This window comes from Cervus canadensis, chromosome 10 (genome assembly GCF_019320065.1).
Source record: "Cervus canadensis isolate Bull #8, Minnesota chromosome 10, ASM1932006v1, whole genome shotgun sequence".
Lineage (NCBI taxonomy): Eukaryota > Metazoa > Chordata > Mammalia > Artiodactyla > Cervidae > Cervus > Cervus canadensis.
In genome coordinates, this window is record NC_057395.1 from 61,609,352 (window position 1) to 61,628,584 (window position 19,233).

The window sequence follows — 19,233 nt, forward strand, 5'->3', positions numbered from 1 at the left end:
ATGAAACATACTTAAACTACGAATTATTCATTTGTGACCTGAAGTCCAAATTTAACTGGGCTTTCTGTATTTTTTCCTGGAAAACTTACCCTAGTTGCATTTGCATTTGTATCTCCTCCCCTGTACTCCATTCACCCAGAGAGGGGAATATTTACTGAGCATCTACTCTGTGCTAGTTTTGAGTTGAGCCCAGAGCAGTCGAGGGCTTGCAGCAGCTTCAGGCTGCAGTTCAAGCAGCACTTGTTTGAGCCATGTGATGAGACAGAACCCATGGTACTAGAAGTATCTGTGATAGATAAAGATGCCATGTGGAGTGTTTGACAAACCCCATGCCATCTTCAGCAGAGAACTATACATCATTAGAAAAAACAGCTCCTCACTGGGTCATCAAGTGACCGTGAGGCCAGAGCTTCCCATCATGCACTAGGCACAGTTATCCAGCAAGTCGTAAGGTCAGGCAGGACCTATAGCCATCCAACATCAGGTAGAAGTAGTACATCTAGCTCAAGCTTAAGGTCCAGGGGGCAGAAGTAAGCTGCAAGAATAAGGTGAGCATGAGGCCAGACATGCATCTCCCATGTCACATATGTCACCTACTAGTGTTGTTGCCCTTCCACTTCTCTCTTGGCTCACATGTATGGCTACATGACCAGTTGATGGAGGAGAAAAAAAACCTGAGCATGGTCCTTTAAGAGGTTGGTGTAAACTGAAAACAGATGCTGTTTCACTATAGCTGTGCTCACTAAGGAGTGACCCTGAAAGATGAGAATGAGAAGGAATCCTGAAGTAGGCAAACTTCAGGTTGCACACGTGCTCATCCAATTGGGCAAAGAGAGAAATGGCCAGATAGTCACTGTTTTGTGGGCTGAGGAAAATGGTTTAATAATTTAACCATGGGCCTGGAAGAAATGAGATTTAGAGATTGAGAATGCCAAAGCAGCTTTAGTAACTGCCACCAAAGGTATGTATGACCTGCCACCAACAAGGACCAGCCTGATGTGGTACCATCCATTCAGGTGACCAACCAGCCTCTTGGCCCAGCAGAAGGGCGGAGGATTAGGACAACTGAGAACAGACGGCATTTTGCGTGTCGGCTGAGGCCTCATGATCCACTGCAATACCATGGACTCCAGTTATTAACAGTTTGGAAACTTCCCATGAGTTATGACTGCATCAGTTTCATAGGGCAGCCATAACAAAATACTACAGAAATGTATTTTCTCACAGTTTGGAGGCTGGACATCCAAGATCAAGGTCCCAGCAGGGCTGGTTTCCTCTGAGGCTCTCTCCTTGGCTCGCAGGTGTCCTCCCTCCTGTTGCTTCTTCACATGGTAGCCCCTCCATGCAACCTCACCTCTGGTGTGATCTCCTCTTCTTATTAGGATAGCAGCCAGCTGGAATAGGGCCCATCCTAATGACTTCATTTTCACTTGATCACCTCGGTGAAGGCCCTGTCTCCAAATGTAATCACAGTTTGAAGCACTGGGGGGCTAGGGCTACAACATATGAATTTAGGGGGACACAGTTCAGTCCATATCACCTAGAATTCTGGAGTTGCTGAGCCTGCAGACAGCAAGCTTAATATGAATAGCAAGTCGGCCCAAGCAGTGAAAGGAGTGGACTACAGATGCTGGCACTCTCCCCCCACCCCTCCTCAACTGGGCAGAGCCTCACAGCTTCCCCTTCTCTAGAGAACAGCTTTCAGCCAACAGGATGGGTCTCACCCCCTTGGGGGACAACCCACCACAGATGATGGATGAATACGAGGTTGGGGAAGGCCAGTCCCTGTGCCTGAGTGGAACAACTCTGTGCTGGGCTTTTCACTTCTTTACACAGCAAATGATCAGAGCTGTGGGAGGACTGGCTCAGGTACCATCTGGCACTGAAAAGGGTGTGAATTCATGTGTATGAGATGCTCACTACTGGAGACCAGGGGGAAAGTTTGTGGTACGATAGAGCCTGTGAAATGAAAGACTCAAACCATATGTGCTGGCGTGGGGAAAACCTCCAAGACACATTAATGATGGGTGAGGGAGGGAACCAGGTACAAAGCACAGAGTAGGTTGATCCTTCTGTGATGGCTGCAAAAGGATAAGTCCTTTCTGGAAGGACAAACCAGGAAGTATCTACAATGAATAAAACTCCAAGGGAGTAGAGTGCTTGGAATGAGGAAATTGTGCACCTGGGCTTCACTCAACCTCCTTCTGTATTGGTGGAATTTTTATCTTATACAAGTATGACTTTCCCCCAACATTTTACTATAAACATATTTATACATACAGGAAATTGAAAATAATTACAGTAAACCCCCATATCCCCACACCTAGATTCTATAATGAACAATCTTCCATGCTTGCCCTATCACATAAAGGTTTATCCATCCTTCCATCTTATTTTTTATGCATTTCAAAGTAAATTGCAGATAGCAGTTCACTATGTCTTTAAACACTCCAGGAGACATTTCATTGACTAGAGTTCAGTAGTTGTGCATGTTTTTTAACTTTAAGGTAAAGTGTATATCAAATGAAATGCACAAATCTTTGTGTATGTATGTATCATTTTTAAATTATTTTGTTAAACCTTTACCCTAGCATATACCTCTTTTTTCCTTTTTTATAAAGCCATTTTAAATTTAATTTTATTTTATTTAGTGAGTTGGTTTTAGTTTTTGTTTTTGTTTTTGGCCACACTGTGCAGCATGCAGGATCTTAGTTCCCCAACCAGGGACTGAACCCACACACCCTGCATTGGAAACATGGAGTCAACCATTGCATCATCAGGGAAGTCCCCTCTGTGTATAATTTTTATACCTGATTTTCTTAAAGACTTTTTTTTTTTTAAAAAGAGTGCAGGCACTGGCAACCACTGCTGCACTTTCAACCAGCATGTATTGAGACCCTACTCTGTGCCACATAGGGTGGCAACGTGCTGGGGGCGATTCAGTGGACAGGACCAAGTTGCAGTTCTCATGAGCTCCTTGTCCAGTGACGGGGGAGGAGAGCAAACAATAAGCACATAAAAGAATAAGTAAATAAGATCATTGTATATTGAGTGAAAGAAGCCAGGTGCAGCCGGGTACGTACAGCGTGTTCTGTTTATATGAAAACCAAGTACAGACAAAACCAATTTACGGTAGGAAAAAATGAGAACCCACTCCCCCTACAGGGACAGAGGGTGTGAAATTGACTGGAAAGAGGCATAAGGGGATGAAGGCATAAGGAACTTTCTAAGGGGATGGCGAAATTCTGTATTTTGATACGGGTTTGGGTTACACATATTTGTCAAATCTCAGCAAATGAACATTTAAGATCTATACTTCTCATTGTGTACTGAAAGTTTTTCCACTGCAGCCCACTGACTGGACAGCCTCCAGGATCACTTCAATGGTTCCAGAGAGTTCTCTAGCTAAAGACCAGTGTGCATCTATCAGGCAATGTCGACAGCCTTATCAAGTGATATTCCCAAGGTGCTTAATGTTTTTCTGCTCTTCTCTGCCCCTGCATGGTTCCTTGAGGGCTGTGATGTTTGCGCCTGTGTGTTCTGAACAGTCAGTCCCACTGTAAGCCTCAGACTCTTTAGGTCCCCAGTTGCCTTGGCAATGTCATCACCAAACCTTTTTGGAGAGAGACCCAGGGAGCCAATCTGGGAAGCCAGGGCAGACGTGGCCCTCACTTTCTCATGGGCACACAACTTTGATCTCACTGGGGTGAACTTGAACATCATGGAGGAGGCAGCCTATGTTGGATTCCAGGTGCCAGACGACCAGAGACAGGTACTCCTTTGAGCCAAGAGCCCAGCTGCAAGCAAGGTTGAATTCCAAGTCACCACACACGTGCTGAGGACTTGATGGGAAGGGTACTCACATCTGCAACTAAGTCTAAAATGCATCAAACAAATATGGATGGGCAGAATATAGGCGGTAACATGTAGTGTTATCTGTAAAACTAACTGCTCTGTGTTTGAAACTTTCTTAAGAAAATACAGGTCTCTGGCTATGCTGCAGAGAGGAGATATGAGGGGGCCAGACCAGACTGACTGCAGTTGCCCCAGGGAAGAAATGATGAGGCCTGAGTTGAGGCCTGTCAGTGGCACGGAAAGGAAGGAGGCCAGAGACACCATTCAGGGGAGACTCCAGAGGCGACTGGGGAGGTGAGAAATGACTGAAAATGGGCCAGAAGTCAGGGCCCTGTGAAAGCCCAGAATGACCTCTCCCAGGAGCTGCAGATGCTGAAAGTGCAGAGATGACAGGCAGGAGGGTGTCCTGAATGACCCTTCCTAACACAAAGGGGAATGTTGAAAAGAGGCCCTGTAATGCCCCCCCTCCCAGGTGGGTCTCCTGGGTCATCCACTAATTCCCTCTTTCTCCTCTCCTGGAGGACCGGGTGACCGAGTAAACACGGGAGCCTCCGTGGGGTGACTTCAAGGGAGGTGCCAAATGGGTCCCTGTGCTCTCCTTCCAGCCTCCAGGAAGTCGAGATAAGCCCAGAGCAAGACATTCACAGGCCAGGGAGGTCCCAAGTTCAGAAAAGGTGCAAAGAGATTTGAGAACTCACTCAGTCTGGGTTTCAGGACCTCCGCTGGTGCCAGGGGATACAGCCGCCCACACGGTAAGAGATTTGTCCTCCAGGTCAATCACACTCAGATAGAGCTCCTCGCCTTTCTTGGTGCATGACAGAGAGCTGGGAGTGAGAAAGGGATTCCCCTTCTGCTCTTTCTCAGTCCTCCGCAGAATTTGGGTACGTCTTGAACGCCTCTCCAACCACTGCCTGTTCTCCCCGCCAGGTGCCTTGAGTGGGCGACATTCCCAGCCACAGCTCCACAACTCATGTTGCGGCTCACCGTGGCTTTAGAAAAAGTATGTCACCTCTCTGAAGAGGGATCATGCACAAAATGAGGATAAAATAGTGCCCAACTCCAGGCATTGGAGTGGGCTTAAATGGGTTAACTCAAACAAGGGTGCATAAGTGCTCACTAAGCTTAATTATAGACTTTATCTTAATAATAGCCATTATCTCATCACTATAATCCTGCTGTCACTTTTTTTTTTCCTGAGAAGGGATATTGTTCTTTTACTTTTGGTAGTGTTATACAATTTTCTCTTAGAAGTGGAAAATCAAATGTATTTAAGTTTGAAACTGATTCCATTTACCAAAATGCATGCTGAGTAAATAGTAATCTCAGGGGCGGGCAGATATTGCAAAATGTAAATGCAGTTGTGGCAGGCAAGGGAAGGTGGTACACAGAACACAGGAAATGATGGCTGAAAGGTTGAGAGGACAAGTTTCAGAGTCAGATGAACCGGAGTTCAAATCCTGCCATCTTGCCCCTGAAGCTGTGTGAAGTTGAGCCAGTCTTCCCACGTTTGTGTACCTCCATTTCCTTATGTACAATGGGGAGAGCTTCCCTTGTGGCTCCACGGGAAAGACCCCACCTGCCAATGCAGGAGACTAGGGTTTGATCCCTGGGTTGGCAAGATCCCCTGGAGAAGGAAATGGCAACCCACTCCAGTATTCTTGCCTGGGAAACCCCATGAACAGAGGAGTCTGATGGGCTACGGTCCATGGGGTCACAAAGAGTCAGACACGATTTAGCTACTAAACAATAACAATGGGGGGAATAGCAATGAACTTGCAGGTGGAGGCTGTATCTGGCAGGTAGTGAGCCCTCAGAGATGGTAGGGCTGTTCCTAGACTATAAAAGTCAAACAAGGGGAGATTTACAAGGAGTGTGTGTGTGGTGTGTGGATGGAGGGCATCCAGTTCCCAGGCTGGCTGAAACCATTAAAGCCTCGTGATGCTCTGATGGTACACTTCCAGCATCCCAAGTTTGCCTTTATTTTTGGTCTCTGTTCTCCAGAGACCCACAGAGTCCTGCTCAGTTTCAATTCAGGGAACTAGGTGACGACATCTCTGGCCACTTCTGCCAAAATGGGCATAGTCCTGCCTCGATTTTGAGAATAGGCACTGAATTGGACATATTGCTGAGTTCCAGGCCCTGGATCTGAGTCTCATAGGATTAAAATTTCAATCCCTTGGTCCTCTGTTTTGGTGTAACAAACTCAATTAGAAGTAGTTGGAGGAGAGGTGACAACTAGAACTTTTATCTAAGTAGATTTTAACTTCCAATGTGGTATTAATATATACATAATTTCAGCCATTGGCCACTACACATCTCCTTTTTCTACTAATATCTGATCTAAAGAAATTTAATTTCCAAAAAATTTAATAGTTATAAGAGGATACCTTGAAACCATAATTACAGCTACCAACTGCCGGCAGACATTGTTTTGAGTGTGGCTGGTGGCATCCCAAGTCTGACACAGCTCAGAAAACTCAAGTTCTTCCCAACTCAAGGACTTGTCTAAAGTCGGGTCTATAATGCCACCTAGTATTACCTTGGATGTCTGAACCACAGCTACTCCATTTTTACTTTCAACTGCATTTCTCTCCTTAATGGCCAAAGCAGATGCCACCCACAATTAATGATTTTGGTGCTTTTCTATATGAGAAAATACAAGAGTTTGGGCTCTTAAAAATCTTTTTCTGAAAGTGCCTAACTATCTAGAGGTCTGTTCTGCCAGTTTTTCCCAGAGCACAAATTGCTTCATCCCTGATCTCCACCCTGAACTCCTTTCAAGGTATGCTGAAGGTCAGTGGCCATTGACCTAATTCGTGCAGAGACTGACAGCAAGAGCCAGTTTTCAGTTGGCAGGCCCTTCAAGGTCATGAATACAACCATGGTTTGAGGGGCAGTTCATGACCATTTCATCCCATGATGCTAGGAATGTTCATTCCCAGGTCTGGCAAAAGTTTCAGTAATAGGCCATTCAATGTGCTAGTGGAGAAGGAAATGGCAACCCACTCCAGTATTCTTGTCTAGAGAATCCTGTGGACAGAGGAGCCTGGTGGGCTGCTGTCCATTGGGTCGCATAGAGTCGGACACGACTGAAGTGACTTAGCATGCATGCATGCACTGGAGAAGGAAATGGCAACCCACTCCAGTGTTCTTGCCTGGAGAATCCCAGGGACAGAGGAGCCTGGTGGGCTGCCGTCTATGGGGTCACACAGAGTCAGACATGACTGAAGTGACTTAGCATGCATGCATGCACTGGAGAAGGAAATGGCAACCCACTCCAGTGTTCTTGCCTGGAGAATCCCAGGGACAGAGGAGCCTGGTGGGCTGCCGTCTATGGGGTCACACAGAGTCGGACACGACTGAAGCGACTTGGCAGCAGTAGCAGCAATGTGCTAGGTCTTATTGACAGTGGCCAAAAATCTGGACTAGGTCTTATTAACAGTAGCCAAAGGTCTCTGGACCATCTGTCTTACTAGTCTCTTATGTCCGGGAAAATATTCCCCCTGTTGCTTCTTACCATATCTAGAGTTACACTATTACAATCATTGACCTCATACGGGACTATATCATCATTTTATCAGAGGTTTAGTCATACATTTGGTAACAAAAGAAACAATTTCATAAAACAGGCAATATAAAAAATAATATAGCAAGCAGTATTAGTAATATCATAAGTAAGAATATAAGTCAAGAACTTCCATTAGGTGCAACCCAATGTATATCACAGGTCTCTGACTTAGTCTGTTCTGTACCAGTCCTTATCTTTAAGGGAAATTATATATTGGCGCTGTCCATAAGGCATCCAGCCCAGTTTTCTAGTTTACTAGACTGATTATCCTTAGTATGATTTAATTGTTCCCAATATAGAGAAGTCTTTAAACTTAAATTACCATACTGTACATAAACCCATCCCATAATTATGGGAGGTTTTATTCCTTTTATTCCAAGCTCAATTTTGCCTGTTGCTCTGATTGAGCTTGAGTACTAGAGGAAAATTCATGTTTATGGCCAGGATCAGAGCAGGCATTATTAATTTGCCAGGTGAGGGAATTCTACCTAGTAATATAAATAGTGGCTTGAACAGGACTATAACTTTTTCTTTTAAAATATATCTCCTAAAAGCCAACCAATTAGGACCTTGGAGTGGAGAAATTCACCAAAGTAACCCAGAAGTACTGTAATTGGCCACAAACCTAAAATTGGACTGATTTTTAAACATAGCATTGGATCGTGCCCATGGTAGAAAAACATTTGATTCATATGCAAAGTTTAAGAAGTCAAGAAAACATCATAAATAATGATATGAGTCAGGTCAAGGATATTGAGCTAGCGATTTCTGATGTTGTCTTCGTCTTATGCTAGTAGGAGTGTAGTTTCTCCTCTGTTTGTGCATTGTTTTAAGGTGAATCTTAGTAAATACAGACCTCCCTTAACAGAACTGGAATTTAATATCCACTGAAACATAATCTTTTTTAACTCTAAAATTAACCTCATTTTTACCAAAGTACCAGGCTTCCCTGGTGGCTCAGACGGTAAAGAATCTGCCTGCAATGCAGGAGACCAGGGTTCGATCCCTGGGTCAGGAAGACCCCCCGGAGAAGGAACTGGTAGCCCACTCCAGTATTCTTGCCCGGGAAATCCCATGGACAGAGGAGCCTGGCAGGCTACAGCTCATGGGGTCACAAAGAGTCAGATATGACTGAGCAACTAACAGTTTCAGTTTTCAATTTTTACCAAATATAGCCAAGTTAAGACTAATCTGTTTGCAAAATAAGCCTGATCTTGATAAACTTGGCCTGATGATTTATATAAACTATAATTGATGATATAGGCCTTTTTGCTTTGCTGAAACTTTTATAGAGTCTCAGACTGAACTTTTACAAGACTTCTCAGGGCTAGGAAAGTCATGCCAAGAGCTTGTCACAGATATCACCTGATAGATCAAGGTGAATTTTTCCCTTTTCAAGGTCGCCAACATACCTTGAGATTTCTGTACCTGTTAGTGAGTTAGCCTTCCTAATTTATCCCATAAAACTGCTGGGAACCTAAGCGTTTCCGATCTCTGTAGGGATCAGACAGAGAGAAAAGGTAAGTGTTTCAATTCTGTTTTCAAAGGTATAATTTACCAAGTGACTTTAAGTCATAACGAGTTTGAGGGGAAGGTTTTCCTTACACCTGGAAAACACAGATTGAACTAATAATTTTTCAGATGGAAACCATAAAAATTATAACTATATGCACCAGTTCACTCAGTCCTATGTAACTAGTCCTTTTTGTTAACAGATTTATGAAGCCATCAGGTGTCCCATCAGGGCTTCCTAGGTGGCGCTAGCAGTAAAGAACCCGTCTGCCAATGTAGGAGACATAAAAGACGCGGGTTCGATCCCTGGGTCAGGAAGATCACCTGGAGGAGGGCATGGCAACCCACTCCAGTATTCTTGCCTGGAGAATCCCACGGACAGAGGAGCCTGGCAGGCTGCAGTCCACAGGGTTGCAAAGAGTCGGACATGATAGAATGAACTTAGCATGCATGCACGCAGGTTTCCCATTAGAATTCTTCAATTTCTTACCCAGTTCAGCTTTATGGCGGGCTTCCCTTGTGGTTCAGCTGGTAAAGAATCCACCTGCAATGCAGGAGACCCCAGTTCAATCCCTGGGTTGGGAATCCCCTGGAGAAGGGAAAGGCTACTCACTCCAGTATTCTGGCCTGAAGAGTTCCATGGACTATATAGTTCAGGGGTTGCAAAGAGTGGGACATGACTAAGCAACTTTCACTTTCTTTCTTTTTCTCAGCATTATGGTATGATAGTCAGAAACTTGTATTTATCCAAAAGTTCTTTCTACAAACCTTCTTGAGGAGGAAGCATTTTTGAAAAAAGTTTAGAGTGAAACTGTAAGTGTCTATGAATGACAAAAAGACTTAAAACCCACAGTAAAAAAAAAAAGATTACAATGCAATTGACAAATAAACTTGGTTACTGCTGTAACATACAACACTTGCAGATAATAATTAGAATCGTAACTGATAATATTTTACCAGGACATATCAGAATTTTAGAAACTCCATATAATTTCTAGAATATCTATATTAATAACACTTACCAAACAATAAAACTTGAGATTTACTACTCATCAGACAATACTTTCCATGTAATTTAACACACCACATGAACCTAATTTGTTTAATATCTCTCCTTGGGATGTTTCAGGAGCCCTTTGAAGAATCCCAAAGTTAGCTAGAGGTCGAAAGGACTTCATTAGAGTTTTCTTTAGGAAGCTTTGTCAAGAAAATCTAAAAATGAAACCCTTTAGATATTTTCCTTGACAAAACTCAGTCAGACAGGATCAAAAGTCACTATGAAACAATAGTTATTCACTTAGCCAAAGAAACAATAAAAGATGTGAAAGACAAATACAGACCAGACAACTTAAACAGTCACAACACTGGAATTTCAAGTTACCAAAATCTAGAGAGACTATTTTTAGATAGGTATTCTTAAAACATAAACAGAAAACATTCCTATAGAGTTTACCTAAAATCTCTTATTTTATTTGCATTTAATTCACTTATAAAATTTCGTCATACCAAATTATTTTTCTTGCTGACAAATTTACAACAGATATCATAAAACCTTATTTAATTTTTATTAAACCTAGGTGCAATAACAGAGAAGGCAATGGCACCCCACTCCAGTACTCTTGCCTGGAAAATCCCATGGACGGAAGAGCCTGACGGGGTGCAGTCCATGGGGTCGCTAAGAGTCGGACATGACTGAGCAACTTCACTTTCACTTTCATGCATTGGAGAAGGAAATGGCAACCCACTCCAGTGTTCCTGCCTGGAGAATCCCAGGGATGGGGGAGCCTGGTGGGCTGCTGTCTATGGGGTCGCACAGAGTCGGACACGACTGAAGAGACTTAGCAGCAGCAGCAGAAGCAGGCACAATAAAGGTATCACACTTAATGCTGATGACTGTAAAAGCATGTCTATTTTCATAGATGAACAAGTTTATACATTAATTCCAGATATTAATTTAATACTAAATATTTCCCAGTTTACATGAATCTGAAACAAATTCTGGTCGGTTACCTTCTGTACTTTGCAGAACTTATATAAGCACTTAATTTCTTTAAGCCAATTAAATAGAGCTCACTGACAAATTAGCTTTGATAATACCATCCAAAAGTTAAGTCAAAAATAATGCACCCATAACATAAAGACAGACACAATGTGAGATCTCATAACTTCATTTTCTAAACTTACTCAAAAATCAGAAATTACAGTATAAAACTCACTAGTTTATAAGTAACTGTTGGAATACATAAACTGTTAAAAGCCTTCTTCCTTGTTATATTTTTTTCCCTCAGTCTTAGGAATTAGAGATGGTCTAGATAAGATAAGTGTTCCTGAGAGCCCTGGTTTCAAGACCTCAGTCATGTCCGTCTCTGCAGCCCCATGGACTGTAGCCCACCAGGCTCCTCTGCCCATGGAATTTTCCAGGCAGGAATATTGCAGTGGGTTGCCATTTCCATCTCCAGGTCTCAAGGCACAGGGAGAGAAAATCAAGTTCTCCTAGTAGGAATTGTTATAAGGTCAATTCTGAAAAGACATTTCTATCAAGCTTGCCTTTTATAGGCAAAAAGAACTAGCTTGGGAATTTTCAAGAGTTTACCTAAACCAGTTTTCTCTGGAATCTAAACAATATCATGGCCACATAATGTTGTAATAAAATATCATCTCTTTCTTAGTCATAGGCTCATGGCTAAAATATTTCCAGTCAGACAGAATTCACTGAAGATGGCTTTGCTGTGGAACAGAACCAGAATTTCCCATTTCACAAGGCAAAATGGCCATCACAAATCACAACACACAACACAAAGTATTAATATGAGACACAAATAGGCAAGACCATTCTCATCAGACACTCCCTTAAATACAAAATTAGAATTTCTCAGAAAACCTCCTACAGAGATACAGAACTTCAGATCTGAGCACTGAGAGTAAATGGAAATAGCTCAGATCTTCAAAGATTTCAAAGAGAGGGAAGAAAGGCAGGTTGGAAAAAGTGTATAAGGAGAAGGGACAAAAGAGATGACCTTATAGAAGTCTCCTGCCACCTGCAGTCCTCAGATATTACAGGACTTTCCCTTGGGTTTCCAGGAAGGAAGGTCAGGAACTTGACCCTAGCAGAAATCAGAAACCAGATATGAGATCGGAATTTGAGTTCTCTGCCCACCAGAAGTGATCAGGGTCCGACCCACAGATCAGGCTGAGACCACTCAACCAGACTCCTGCACTCAGGATAAAGGCAGAAGAATAAAGGGTAGGATAGGAGGAGTTGAAAAGACAAAATGGAAAGAGGTCAACAGAGTCTCTTGTTCCTTACAGGGTCAGGGTCAGGGCACTCTGACCAACCATCTGCATCAGGAGGAGACCAGGGACAAAGGGTCCCAGGTAGTGGCCACTGGGTCTGGTCCATTGGCAGGCAAGCTTGTCCCCAAGTACCCCCAAGAGATCAGGATGTCAGTCATGGCAAAGAAGAGATCCTACCAGAGTCACCATTTATTGCAGGAAAAGGGACTCCTTTAGGGCCTGAGAGTGGGCTCTTTCCTCATACTCAACAATGAATTGTCCAAGGAGATGCACATGCTGACAAAGCATGAGATTTTATTGGGAAGGGGCGCCTGAGCAGAGGGCAGGAGGGTAAGGGAACTCAGGACAACTGCTCTACCACATGGCTCACAGTCTCAGACTTTATGGTAATGAGACAATTTATGACTTGTCTCTGGCCAGTCATTCTGATTCAGGGTCTTCCTGGCCATGTGCATCACTCAGCTAAGATGGATTCCAGTGAGAAGGATGCTGAAAGGTTGGTAGGACATATGGGCTGGCATCTCCTTTCTCCTTTTGACATTTCCCAAATTCTTCTGGTTGGTGGTTGTTCATTCCATATTCCTTACCAGGACCTCCTGTTGTATGATAGCTCATGGTTACTACTGTGGTTAGTAATAGTAAAGTGATTACTATTGTGCCTGGCCAAGAGGTGGGGGGGTGGGCAGCAGTTTTCGTCAGTAGTTCTCCTGACATTTTGAGAGTTAAGTGAATTAATAGGTGCTTGGAACAGGCCTGGGAAGGGCTTATGTGTCTGTGAGGTTCCATTCCCACATCCACAGCTGAGCCAAAGTCAGCCACTGCTGAGTGACCTCAGTGATGAGGGCAGGGCCTAAGCCCTTTCTGACAGCAGAGGGTCATCTGTGCTCTCCACAGGGTCCCCCTAGCTCCCTCTGGGGCCTCTAATGTGGCCCCCAAGAGATGGAAAGAGAGAGACAGAAGGAGACAGGAAGAAAGAGACAAAGATGGAGAGAAACCAGTCTGTGTGAGAGATATAGAGAGGCCCTGGGAGAACTGGGGTCACAGTGTTCAGACAATCAGCATTCCACAGGCCTGGTTTAGGAGGTCAGACCACACTCTCTTTCTGCCTGAGGGAAGCTCCATTGCAGCCTGCGGCTTTCTGGGGTGAGCCAAGAGGCTACTAGGACTCCAGCCCTGCTAGTGTCAGCTCCCGTCGTCTACCTCCAACCCTGGGTCTTGTTTCCAATGGAAATGGCCCAAGCCCACTCCCTGCCATCCATTCTGTTCCATCGCAGAGCTCAGATGTTACCCAAAATCTAGTTGCAACTCTTGGTGGGTGTTGAGCCAAAAGACACAACCTAGCCAAAGATGAGAAGTAAGGACTTGTTACTTGCAGCCAGTAAGAACACTGGGCCTCTTTCCCAAAGCAGTGTCTCCCTGAACAGCAAAATTGGGGAAATCTAAAGCTAAGGGTATGTGTATATTCATGAAGGGCTTGAGCAGAGGAGAATTCAGCACTGACTTGGGGCCAAGGTCTTCAGAGTCCAAGCTTTAGTTGATCGAAGTCAGGAGGGCCAACATCATCATTCCATCCACGCCTGAGTGGGGTCCTGAGTTCCTGTTTAACTCAAAGACTGTATCAGATTGTTAGGTATATCCCACAGGGAGGAAATTGGACTCTGTTTTGTCACTGAACTATTGTTTCTTGACAGCTTTTCCTTTGTTCCTGCATTCCCTCACTTCCCTTGAAATCATTGATTACTGAGACCTGTTCAAGGGCAAGCACTGTGGTCAAGTTTAGATCATAAAATGGCTTAAGCCAAAGTGGCTTCTCTTATGTCAAGAGAGCCTTCCTTGTCCTCTTTCTCCAGAGGAAGAGACAGACAAGCCCCAGACTCACTCACCTCCTTTCTTTGTCCTTCCACCTGGAAGGTGCTCTTCTCTTAACTCTCCATGTCAGCTCCTTATCACCAGCCCAGATGAAAAGTCACCTCTTCCACGAAGCCTTCTCAACTATTACTCTCCCCAGACAAGCAAGGCACCCTCTCCAGGCTGTTGGCTGTCTCCATACTCAAGACAGGTGTGGAACAAGCTACATGCTCTATCATCTGACACCTTTTGCCTGAGTCCCACACTCTGGCCTTTGTATTGCTTGTCTGGCCCTGCTAACACCATCACAGCACTTCCAGGAGAGTGGGGGTTTATTGCAGTTTCAGCCCCGTAGCTCTGCCTGGATTTCCCTTTCTTAGAGCACTTGCTTACCAAGGCCAAGCTGACCACCACCTAATCACATGCTACCTCATTAATGACAAATCACAATCTTCAGCTCTCCCCCGCTTTGACCCTCATGTGACCTGTCCTTTCTGTCCCTGTAAGACCCCCCCACACACACACCCTTGACTGTGAATCCTACAAGGACAAGGCATATCTGACCTTCCTGCAATGTCCCTCTTAGATCTAGGAGTCTGGTTTAGCCAAGTTTTGTTTGCATTGAATCTTTATCTATTCCTGCCCCACAAAAGAGGGATTGTAACCATGATGTTCCAATACAGATTTCTTTTTTTCCTTTCTTGGTGGTTCCGGGACTAGAGAGAAGGGACTTTTGTTCCAGCTATCAACCTTGTCCCTGACAGTGCTTCCCAGGAATCCTGAGTTGGTGGGGGCTTGTGGGCCAGCTCTGGGGAAAGAATGAGCTTTCCTCCACTTCCTTGTCCTCTACCCAATCTTTATTTACTCATTTTCAAGCCATTTCATGAGATTGTTTGTTGATCCAAAATATGAATTCAGCGTAACCTTTGTTTAATTCTGAAAACAGAAAGACAACAGTAAAGGTCACTGATGATGACACAACCAAGAAATAAGTATTGTTACTGTTTGGGTGTATTTCCTTCCAGTATTTTCTTTAGATGGAAAAAAAAATTTTTTTATACAAAACAGAAGAAACTATTTCCTTTTTCACCTGCTAAGAGTCTTTAATTAGTTTTTCCGTATTGCTTTGTGACTGCTGCCTGGTGGCCCGCAATTTATTTGACAAATCCCCTGTCAATAGACATTTAAACTGGTGCCACTCGATACAGAATGTTGCAGTGTGGTTCTTCCACAAACTTCCACCAAAACGGAAAATAAACTGTTTCTTAAAAAAATAATAATAATAATGTTGCAGTGTGCATCCAAACAGTTTATTTGTCAACATCATCAACCTCCTGGTTCCAACTGGTCCAGGGTCTACATGCTTGTGGGCAGCATATAGTTAACTTCTTCCACCTGGTAGGGGTTTCAGTATCTGTGACATAGGATCAAATGACATGGCTCAGGATATTATCTATAGCTCTAGAGGAGGAACTAAAGGAACTTGACCATATAATGGCTGCTGCTGCTGCTGCTAAGTCACTTCAGTTGTGTCCGACTCTGTGCGACTCCATAGATGGCAGCCCACCAGGCTCCCCCGTCCCTGGGATTCTCCAGGCAAGAACACTGGAGTGGGTTGCCATTTCCTTCTCCAATGCGTGGAAGTGAAAAATGGAAGTGAAAAATGAAAGTGAAGTCGCTCAATCATGTCCGACCCTTAGCGACCCATGGACTGCAGTCCACCAGGCTCCTCCGTCCATGGGATTTTCCAGGCAAAAGTACTGGAGTGGGGTGCCATTGCCTGCTCTGATATAATGGCTAAATTAATCTTATTTGGTCTTGCTTCACCATTTTCCTTTATTTCTGCATTTTCTTGCTATTCTGATTAATTTTTTTCTTAGGAACACAAGGAGGCTGAAGTTTTTCTACAGAGAGGAGGCAGAGGTGGGAGAGGGGGAAGTTTGTCCCAGGAAGCCCCATAGGATGCTGCTCAGTTACACTAACGGTTCATTTTGCCCGTATCACTGGGCAATTCCCTTGGACAGAACTTACGCACACCCTGGGTCATGAATATGAGCCTTCCTAAGAACAAATTTGCTCTCGAGAAAAGGTCATTCCACACTGCATATTTACCAAGCTCCCACTGCTATAAGCAAAGGTTATCAGAGCCAGCCTGACCCACAGCATCAAAGAGTCCAACATCCTTATCTAACAATTGGGAAACCTAAGGCCCAGAGATAAGAACTGATTGATCTGAAGGCCTTAGCAAACTCTATCTTGTCTAGAGATTTTCTCCCCACTCAGTTATCTCTCTGACATTTTGCAAGGGAGTGCAAAATCTTCAGCAAGGATGCAGGTGGGATGGAGAAAGGATATAGCATCTATATTGCTCATGGCAGACATTGCTAATCAATCATCATAATATCTTCTAACACTTGAGGACATCTCCAGCGGTCATTACCGTGCAACAGGGCTTGGCACAAGAGGTGAAATGTTTCTGGGGGCATTTTTGGTGCCAAGAAAGAGCCTTTTCAAATTGCAGACTTGAGCCCATTCAAGTGAGCTTCTCATGTGGCTTCCTTCTTGCCCTCTGAGACAGAAAAAGCCCACAAGTTCTCCTGATTTCCATCTGTCTAACCCTGCCATGTCCTCAGAGACCCTTCCTGGTTATCCACAGATTTCCAAGAAAAGGGTTCCCCTCATCCCACTTGGGGTGATGGGGTGGGCTGGGACAGAGAGGCAGAAAGGGCTACCTGAGTCAGACAGAACTGAGTCCAGATCCTGGCTCCACAGTTACAGCTGTGAGACCGTGGGCAAGTCGCTGTCCTTCTCCAAGAACCTTCGTCATCTGGGAAATAGAGGTGTTACTACTGCTATTCTCTCCCTCCAGCCCTTACTTTTGGTGATGTATAGAATAGAGATGGACTTTTCCACTCTGCCACTTTGCTGTGTTGGAGTGAACAGCTCTGGTTCAATAGCAAACTCTCTCCCCAAGCTTAACGCAGGTTTCTGTGTATTGGCTTGGCAGGGGAAAGGAGCACGCTCTCTCTCTTTGTCTCTCTGTCACTCTCTCTCACACACACACACAGACAGGAACACACACTCACCTTTTCTTCCTCTCTGGCTCCATCTGGATGGATCACAGGCAGGGAGAAGAGGGAAGGAAGCAGGAGAGAGTTACCTGCCTTGGTACTGTTGCAAGCTGGCTTCCTGGAGAGGCAGAGACTGTTTTGAGTTGAGTCTCATGGGCACTTTCATGGGGGTGTTTCACACCTTCGTGCCGGGCCTCTCAAGCTGCAGCACCAGAGGAGGGCAGAGCTTCTCCAATCACTGACCCCCCTACATGCCACCCCAGCTTCTGGTTCTCTGGCACCCCTTCCTCACTGCCCGGGGGATGATAATAATGGGAAGGACTGAAATCAGCCCCAGACCAGATCACTCTCCTGCGTGATCCACACCAGGCCTTTGGAAAAGCACACACACACACACACACTTTAACCACATCCATAGTGAGCAGAGAACAGTAATTTTTCCCTCTCAAATGCCGCTCTGCCCACCTGAGCTGATGGACGTCAGCTCCTCAGCCTGTTTCTCTCAGGAAAGAGACAGGATCCTGCCCATCACACGCCCCAGGTCCAAGGTCACACCCCTCTAGGCCTGGACCCGGGCACACACCCCTGCTCGCCTTACTGAGCCAGTGGGCAACGGGACCTCAGCTGTCTGCTGAGAGGCATCTTCACAGATCTGCCTCCTTTGCCCTCTTGACTCCTTTCACACCTCAGTCTGGGTCAGGAGCCCCCATAGGAGGAAGCCAAGAGCAGGGCCACGGCCTCCTGGCCGCCTGCTCGCACTGCGGTCTGGCTCCTCCTCTTGCTTTATAGCTTCTGTGGAAGTGTGGCGCCTCCGGCGATACTTGATCTTGGGGACTTGAGGAAGCGCTGGGGAGGACACTCATCCATGGGCAGCAGTCAGGCAGCTTGAAGCAGATACTGCCTCTGAACTGGGCCTTGAAGGTCAGAGATGTTAATATTTCAATAATAATCATCGCCTTTCCCCTGGCTCAGACAGCAAAGAATCTGCCTGCAATGCAGGAGACCTGGTTCAATCCCTGAGTCAGGAAGATTCCCTGGAGAAGGGAATGGCTACCCACTCTGGTATTCTTGCCTAGAGAATCCCATGGACATAAGAGCCTGGCGGGATACAGGCCATGGGGTCGCAAAGTCAGACAAGACTGAGCGACTAACACTCACTTTCACTGATGTTCTAAGCATTTTACATTTTGTTACGTGACCCTCAAAACAGACCCATTTTATAGCTGAGGAAGTGGCAGTCCCCAGAGAGGAGCCCTTTCTCCCCAGCCACACAGCAGACGAGCCATCTAGGCCTCAACCAGTCGTTTGGACGACTCCCCTGCCTGCAGCCCAGACAGGGCGAGATGGAGTTCTCAGGGGCTGGGCAAGGCATTCTGGGAAGGGACACAGCAGAAAGGCCCGAGAGACGGAAAGAGGAAAGGCTGGGACAAAGAGGCCCAGAGCAGTCGGGGCTGGGGGGGAGGGAGGGAGCTGAGTGGCACTGAGGGCAGGGCCCTGCTGCACCGTGGCTTCCAAGATGTGCCAGGACTTAGAGGCACCGTCACACCTGCTGACCCCAGCGAGTGTGTTTGGACCGAGAGGCAGGAAGCAGGAGCTGGTTGAGGCCTAGGCCCTGTCACTGGGCTCAGGCCTCCCACAGAGGTGCATTGTCCATGGGCTGCAGCAGGGCCAGCAGGAGAGTCCAGGAGGAGGCCTCTGCCCTCTGGAGATGTGCCCGGGGGAATGGCAGGCTCCCTCCAGGAAGTCTCTCTGGTTCCAGAAGCTTCTCACCATTAGGTGTCTGGAGCCATGAGCCCATTTCAGACATGGCAGGAGGGCGAACACTCTTGCCTTCTTCTTCTCGACATCTCCAGGGAGCGCAGCCCCACCAGGGCCTGGCCATATACTGTGTGTCCCCACAGCCCTCGCCGCCCCCATCTTGTCCCCCTGCACAAGGACTCAGGATTCAGTACCAGTGCTCCCAGCTCTGAACCACATCCCCGGCCTCTAGACTGAAGCCGGGCAGCAAGGATTCCCCAGGCCCTGTTTGAGTCCTACCTCCCGACACTAACCTGGACTCACCGGGGACGGATGGCATAGTGGTGA